This window comes from Protopterus annectens, chromosome 14.part0, assembly GCF_019279795.1.
Source record: "Protopterus annectens isolate FY-2018-M chromosome 14.part0, PAN1.0, whole genome shotgun sequence".
In the NCBI taxonomy this organism is placed as follows: domain Eukaryota; kingdom Metazoa; phylum Chordata; order Ceratodontiformes; family Protopteridae; genus Protopterus; species Protopterus annectens.
Window position 1 is genome coordinate 599,105,719 of NC_056748.1, and position 8,335 is coordinate 599,114,053.

Genomic DNA, 8,335 nt, shown 5'->3' on the forward strand with positions numbered 1-8,335 from the left:
ATAGATCGAGTGAGAGATTTGTGGTGACAGAGCAGCAGTTGAACTTGTTGTCTTATTCTCTGAAGACTGTGTTCTGGAAGGGATGCTGTGCAATTTCTCATGCCCAACAGTACCCATATAAATTCGAAAGACTGAGTTGGGGTTGTGTTGGATTTTTCCCAGTTTATAGTGATTCCCAGGCTTTGAGCTGTTAAAAGAGTATACTGCAGGGCTTCTTCCAGTAGACGCTTGGTGGGGGTGGTGAGGAGCCAGTCGTCTAGATATGGAAACGCCTGGAATCCTTGAAGTCACAAGTGAGCGATAACCACTGCCATGCATTTTGTGAACACTCTGGGGGCTGTAGAGAGACCAAAGGGCAGGGCTCGAAATTGTAGTGACTGGCTCCTATTCAGAAGCGGAGGTATCTTCTTGAGTGTTTGTCCATTTTTACATGGTAATATGCATCTTGAAGATCTACCAAGTACATCCAATCATCTTCTTCCAGAAGAGGAAAGATAGACTGAACCATGACCATTCAGAATTTCTTTGTTTTTACAAATTTGTTCAGTGTACTGAGATCCAGAATTGGTCTCCAGTCCCCTGTCTTTTTTGGCACTAAAAAGAACCTTGAGTAAAAACTGGACCCTATTTGGTCTGGGGGGGACCATCTGGATGACTCTTTTTTGTAGCAGCTTTTGGATTTCATTTGCTGCTGCTTCCCTTTGACTGGGTGGAACATCGGGTAATACTCTTGATGAGACTGGACAAAGATGGAAGGGGATGTGATAGCCTCTGGATATTATCCATTGTACCCAAGAGACGGTGGTTATATTTTGCCAGGCAGAAGGGTACAAGGAGAAACGACCCCCGGCCGCATCCAGAAGTGAGCAGTCAGGCAACACTTCAGGAGCACTGATAGGGTTGGCCAGAGAATGAATCTCTGGAACCCCAGTTTCGCGGACATCTTCCATTGGAGTTTCCCCCTCTGCCTCTAGGGGAGAACTTGACGTGTGCATCCCAGAAAGAACCCTGTGATTTCTTGTGCCACATATTTCTGCTCTTCTGATTTCTGGAGTAAAATTGCTGAGGAGTGGAGTGTCTGACACCAATGGTAGACAAGTTCTTGCCATCTTGTTCGCACCTTGCCAGCGTATCTTTGACTTTGGGGCCAAACAAAGAAGCAGCCTCTATGGGGGCATTCATAAAGGAAGCCTTAAAGGAGTCCACAAAGTCACAAAGGCACATCCAGGCATGTTGTCTGGCAACTATACCTGCACCTGTCGCTCTAGCCGCCCCTTCCGTTGCATGAGAAATAAGATGCATGGAAAAGTTGGAAATGGACTCTAGGGTGGCTATCTGAGAAGTCACATTATCAAGGACCTCATCAGAAACAGCTCCTGCCAAGGTTTCAGAGAGCTGGTTGATAAGATCTCACTGAATCACAAAGAGGCAGCCTAGCAATTACGATAGATGCACAGGCCAGACAAACTATAACAAGACAAAAAAGAAGAAAGCCAGCATCTTAGGAGCGTGAAGATTTATTGAGAAAACCAGACTTATTGCTTATTGCTTTCATCAGTGGTACATGACATGAGGCAGTATAACAACTGCAATATATACTCAGTGTCAGTAAAGACAAATGACATAATTTCCTGTCTAAGGAATATTTGGTCTGATACTAAATAATGAAAATAAAAAGACAATACAAACAACAATAAATTATATTCTTATTTTCTATTTTTCTTTTTTTCTTTCTTCTTGGGACAAACCAAAGAATTGTTAATAGATTCATAAATAGTATCAAGACCCATGAAGAGAAAGGAAATAATAACAAAACCCTACAGTTTGTCATTTAATCCCGGTGGGAATAAACCCCCTAATTTGAAAATCCATTTCCTTTCCTTCATGTTTAATATATCATGCCACCCTGTTTTGAAAGATCTGTTGCCCGATATTTTGTCTATGACTGTAAAAGTAAATTTGGCTATGTGATGAACCAGTGAATGTCTATATAGAGCATTGGTGGTCCTTGCATTCCTAATGTCTCCTAAATGTTCTGACATTCGACATCTGAATTGTCTAGAAGTCTGCCCCACATAAAAGGCTTGACAAGTGCAGGTGGCCAAATATATAACCCAATCTGTTCCGCAATTGGCGTAAAAATTCATGTTATACAGCTGCTCAGTATTTTTACTAGTGAAGGATTTGGTTTTAAAGACATATTTACAGAAGGTGCAGTGTCCACAAGGATAAGAACTAAACAGTCTCTCCCCTGTTAATGTAGTTTGATGGTAAATAATATCCTGATGCATAATTTTCTTATAGTGAGAGAAATGGGACCCTAAGGTTTTGCCCCGCCTGAAGGAAAATGAGCATTTGCCCCCCAAAAGGTCACCCAATTGTTCATTGGCTTTCAAAATATTCCAATGTTTGTCAATAACATCAGTAAGAAAGGCTGTATTTCTGCCAAATGTAGTGACCATTCTCAAGGTATCCTTATTCTCCTTCCTGGGTGTATGTTTGTATTCTAATAAGGTACCCCTGGATTGGTTGTTGGCCCATTGCATGGCCGAGTTCACATTCTGTGTACCATATCCCCTAACTAGAAATCTGTTGGCTAAATCCTGATGGGATTGTGTCATATCTTGTGTGAAGAACAGATTCTCTTCAAACGCAAAAACTGAGATTTCGGAATATTATTAATGGTGTGTTTGGGATGGAGACTGAAGGCGTGTAACAGACTGTTATATTGTGAATATTTTCAATAAACAGTAGTGCGTAATGTATTATCTGGTTGACGCTGTAAATTAACATCCAAAAAGTGAATCTCATTTTTATGAAAAATGACTGTAAACTCAGCCCCCCCATTTATTTCCACTGAAGTATTCAATGAATTCCTCCAAAAAATCATCCAAAAAATGTCTTCAGATGTCAATCTCTGGCAAATACAGGTTATGTGACTCATTGTATATGATGTGTTCCTCAACATATCCCATATATAAATCAGCATATATTGGGGCAAAAGATGTCCCCATTGCTGTGCCTTGTATTTGTCAGTAACACTCATGTTTAAAATAGAAGACGTTTTTGGTAAGGACATGCTCGGCCATGCAAATGAGCAATGTGTTGAAACCTGGACTATAGATATTGGCCTTATTTAGCCAAAATTCTAATGCTGTTAATCCTGCCTAGTGTGGAATGCTGGTGTAGAGTGATTTAACATCCAGGGTGCCCATCAACCAGTGGGGTTCTAATTCAGACTCAGATACAATTTGTAGAAATTCAGTTGTGTCCTTTAACTTGGCTCTAACATGTGACAATAGCGGTTGCAAATATTCTGTCAAAAATGCTGATAATGGCTCTGTAAGGGAGCTTATGCCTGAAACAATAGGTCTACCTGGTGGCGTACCCAAAGATTTGTGAATTTTGGGCAATAGATAAAGATATTGTTTGCCCGGATCTTTTACCACTAATTGTTGTCTAGTTTTATCATTGATAATTCCTTGATCCACTGCTTTCTGCAGAAAGTTGTCAATCTCTTTTTTGAAATTCAGAGTGGGGTCAGTGGGCATGTTCATGTAATGCTGAGGGTTAGACAATTGTCTACTTCCCTCAGCCCAGTAATAACTGGAGTCCATGACTACCACTGCCCCACCCTTGTCCGCTGGTAGGATGGAAATAGTGTTGGCCCTAAGATCTGTAAGAGCTTTTTGTTCTGCCACTGTTAGATTATGTCTGATAATCTGTGAAGAACTTGAATGGTAATGCAAATCTTTGATAACTGCCTGTTGCAAAATGGCCACATATTTGTCCATGGGTGGACTAAACTTGGATTTGTAGAATCTAAATTCAGTTGATCCCTGAGAATGGTCCTGTTCGCTGAAATACAATTTCAGATTAAGCTTTCTGCAAAATGACAATATATCAGAGACAAAAATGCTTTCATCCACAAAAAAACCTGGGATAAAACCAAGACCTTTATTCAGCAGTGATTCCTCTTCAGATGATAAAACATATTTGGAAATGTGCACATTTGAACACTCTACATTTATTTCACTATTGATTGGAAAAGATCCTCTATAGTTTTTACCCCTGTGCTTATGTCCCCCCCGTGCCTCCTATCCCTAAAGGGTATTCTGAACTCCGACCCCTCTTGGAATCAGGGGAATCACTAATGTATGTGGCTTCAGTGCCAGTAGTGGAGGATTCCTTCCCCGAAGTTGTGGTGTGTGGTCTGACTTTTTTTCAATATGGATCTGGGTCTTTTTTTGCATATCTGAGTGGTGTTTTTTGTTCCATCAGCAAACCTAACACTTCTCTGTGACTCAAATGGCCTACCCCTCTCATAATCTTCCATATCTCTGGAAAACTATGTAACTTTTTATCTTTCAAATGATTTTCAAAGGTAATCAATTCCTTTGAGAGTCTGCAAAGATTATCCTAAAATTTGTTTGTTCTTCATGTTTTTTCAACTCTTCACATATTTTTTGTACATCACATATGTTGACCTCAATTGTTCTTTCATAATAAGATGCTAAAATGTTAACAAAGGACATGGACGCCTGTTGCTGTGCCATGCTCCAATCCCTTAATAGTATGTCATCAGGCTTACTAACTAATGGCTGTAATTTAGTCCTTAAACCCCTCGGGGTAATATTTTGATTTTGATATGCTTTGAAAAGCTTTAGATGCCAAATGTTAGTGCGTAAAGTTTTGACCTTCTTGCCAAGCTGAGTGAAGAGCAAATTACAACTGTCAACTGAATCAATCTGGCTGTTCTCCTTTGTGCCCTCATCCATTGGTTTAATTCCAAATACATGAATGTCATCCTTATCTGCACAAAGCCCATGAAGTAGTTTGTTAAGATCCATGACCATAAGTTGCTAATTTGCTTCAATCACCCTAAAGTCACTGATAGTCAACTGTGATGTGATACCACCAAAATGGAGCCTATAGAACGTCTCTTAAGTAGACTGTCAAGGATGCTGTAAGAATAGTCCCCCTATACTTGAACCTGGCTTACTGGTACAAAATATATTATACTGAATCCATTTGAGTCACAAACAAATATAAATGTTTGCTGAAAGGATCAAAAAGACAGGACAAAGGTAAAAAAAAAATGTCCTTAATTAACCAAAAAGACATATGGTAAATACACACAAAATATGCAAATCATCAATTCTGACCCAAAAAAATATTTTATGTTGTGAGATCCATTTGTTAAATATAGTTGTAAATGCCAACCACTGAAATGGATAAAAATGCACATATTCCTGGACAGATCTGTATGATTACTGTTGGCTGATCAATCCCCAAATGATGAAAAAGCCTTCTAACAAAAATAGAGTACCCAATTCTCTATTATCAGTTATGTAATAACCAATTTTTGTAATACTCTTTCACAACACAAGATTGTTGCCCAAGAAATAAATAATCCACCAGTTTACAAAATGTCAACCTGCTATCAACTTGTGATAAAATATACAAAGGTCTGACCCTATACTTTGTTAACTCCAATATAATACAGACTACTCACAGTCTCATTAATGGTAATGTCCAAACTGACTAGCTGGATAGATAGATGTTATGTGAAAACAAATGATGGTTTTATAATGGTTTCCTAAATTGCTTCACCTTGTCATATATAAGTCAAAAATGGTTAGAAAAATCACAATGTTCTGGTTTCCCCAAATAGTACAATCTGTGTTAGAATGCTAAGTCCAACTAAATATTAACTAGCATCCTGCAAAAACAGTATAGCTTCTCACTGAAGCCTGGTAAAATGTGCCAAATAATTCAAAGACCTTACGGCGAAGGTTGATGAAGCAAACACACGCTTCCCTAATCTGTCAGTCGCCCGGGACTCCTTGTTGGGCGGATGGACAGTTTGGCTCTCTTCTACCAAATCCTTCTTAGTAGCAGCTGCCACCACCATAGCATCTACTGGAACTCGTGACCAATGTGGGTGCTCAGCTGGGGGCGATAATCTTTCATCTGGTCTCCTAGGTATCGCTTCCAGGATGTCAGGAGCCTTCCATGTGCGCTGGACGATGAGCTGGATGAGCTCATAAGCAAGCGGGGTGACCCAGGAGGTATGGGGCTGGTCACGAAAAGCCTGCAGGAATACAGATTCCTCAGAGGAAGGATTAGAGGACTTCCAGTCACCCCATTAAGGATCTCGAGGATGTCATCAAAGGACACCTCTTCAGAGGGTGACCGTGGGGACCCTTCCCCATCATCAAAATCTGTATCTTCAGTCAATGACTCCTCAGTGGAGTCCATGCATTTCCTCTTACACGATGCTTTACTGGGTACTTCCTCAGTGGGAGGTTCTGGGGAAGACTGCAAAGAAGGGGTCTTCTGAGGAGGAGAAACCTGAGGCTCTTGTGCCCGGTGTCCAGCGGTTGAGGCTTGTATCAGTTGCAGCACACGGGGGGAGAGAACTCTGACATGTGAGCTTTGCCAGCAGAGGCAAGTGCCCTCTCCATGGCTTGGAAGGCTGGCCCACCCAAGGAGGGATAGAGCCCAGAACCGAGCACGACAACCTCAGAACCGGGGTCACACCCCGCCTCGACGAGCCCGCCTCCAGACCAGGAGTCTCAAGAGGACCGTAAACCGTAAGAGAGAGAGGATTCCTGGAGGGTGCCATAGAAAAAATCAGCATGGAGCCAAGAATGCCCTCCCCAATAGCACAGCCACTGGCCTGAGAAGAGCCCAATGCCCAGTGCACCGAGGGCCACAAGGACAACTCTGGTTCCAAAGTGAGATCCACTATTGGAGTCAAAGAAAGGGAAGCTGCTGTGGGAGTAATAGGATTCGAAACTTGAGTGGAAGTGGAAGGAGGAGTGCGCATCGGGGTTTGAGGAGATATAAGTTCATCTGAATAAGGGAACGTGGACTTTGACGGTTGGGAGAGACCTCTGGCCACAAGCAACTGGTCAACAAGCTGCAACACATCCTGTTCAGAGGTACTCTTGGTTGACCTCAGGGAGAAAGCTGATGGTGATTCTGGCCTTTCTAGGAAAGGACTATATTGACTGGAAGCAAAAGGATCCAGTGAAGGAAAATATTTGGTCCTTGCTAATTCAATAGGTGCAGAGCCTGGAGCCGAGGATGTCTGCACTGGTGAAAATGGTGTGAAAATAGTCTCTGCAGATGATGTCAGTGCTGTAGTAGTTGAAGGTGTCTGCACCATAAAGGCAAAAGTCTGCCCTGAAGGGTACTGTGCCATAGTGGAAAGTGTCTGCACCGGCAATAAGGACTGTGCCAAGGACTGCACTGAAGCACATGTTGGTGCCGAAAAAGTCTGCACCATGGAGTACAGAAGAGTCATACTTGGTGCCAAATGTGACTGTACCAATGGTGCAGATGGGGACTGAACCTGTACTGATGGTGCTGTAAAGGGTTGTGACAGAGCTGTTGGAACTGTAGTTGTCTGCACTGGGAACACCGGTGCTGGTATCGATAAAGGAGACATGGCCGTAGTCAAAATCATTTGGAGCGGTGCCGAGCCTGGAGCCAACAGGGTCACAGGTGGCAACGGTGAAGTAGTAATCAATTTCACCTTCTTATGAGTCGACTCCTTACGATCTCCAGAGGGAGAAGAAGGGAGTGACTTCAATGAAGAAGAGGAAGAATGCCTCTTGGGGGGGTTTAACAGGAGGGGGTGAGCCCTCTGACCTAGAAATAGCCTCAGAGAAAGGAGACTTGAGAAGACCTTTCAAAATTAACTTATTCTTCCTCTCGTTGAAAGTCCTGGTAGAGAAATTTTTACAAATCCCACATGGAGGATCAACTGTCAAGTGGGAGACATTAAGACAGTATACACATAAGTCGTGGCCATTGGAAAGCACGGTAACTTATGGCCGCAATCCTTACACTGCTTGAAACCAACGCTACTTTTCTTATCCGACATAACTGGTGTGAAGAAGAAGAACAGTACCAAAAGGAAGAAGAAAGTCTAGCCAAAAATGGTAAGAAGAGAAGGTAGGATTACCAACGATGGTAATGGAGAATTACCACAAGGTAAGAAAAGAGGGTAATAAAGGGAAAAGACTAAAGGGAGAGAGTCTGAAGAGTATGATAGGGTAGGAAAATATTAAAATAAACTTTTGAGAAAAATTTAAAGTAAGAACAATGTATAAACTTTCAAAAAATTATACACTTAGCTGAGAGAGTGGCTTGACATGGTTGTACAGCAATGCAGCAAATGAGATCTGAGGTAACAGGGAGCAGAGCATTCTGGGTAGGACCTTGGCTCAAGAGTTTTTGGTTGACGCGAGCTTGATATTGGCCTGCTCAGTTCCGGGGATGGAACCGATAACCCATCAGTAAAGAATGAATGAAGATTAACAAC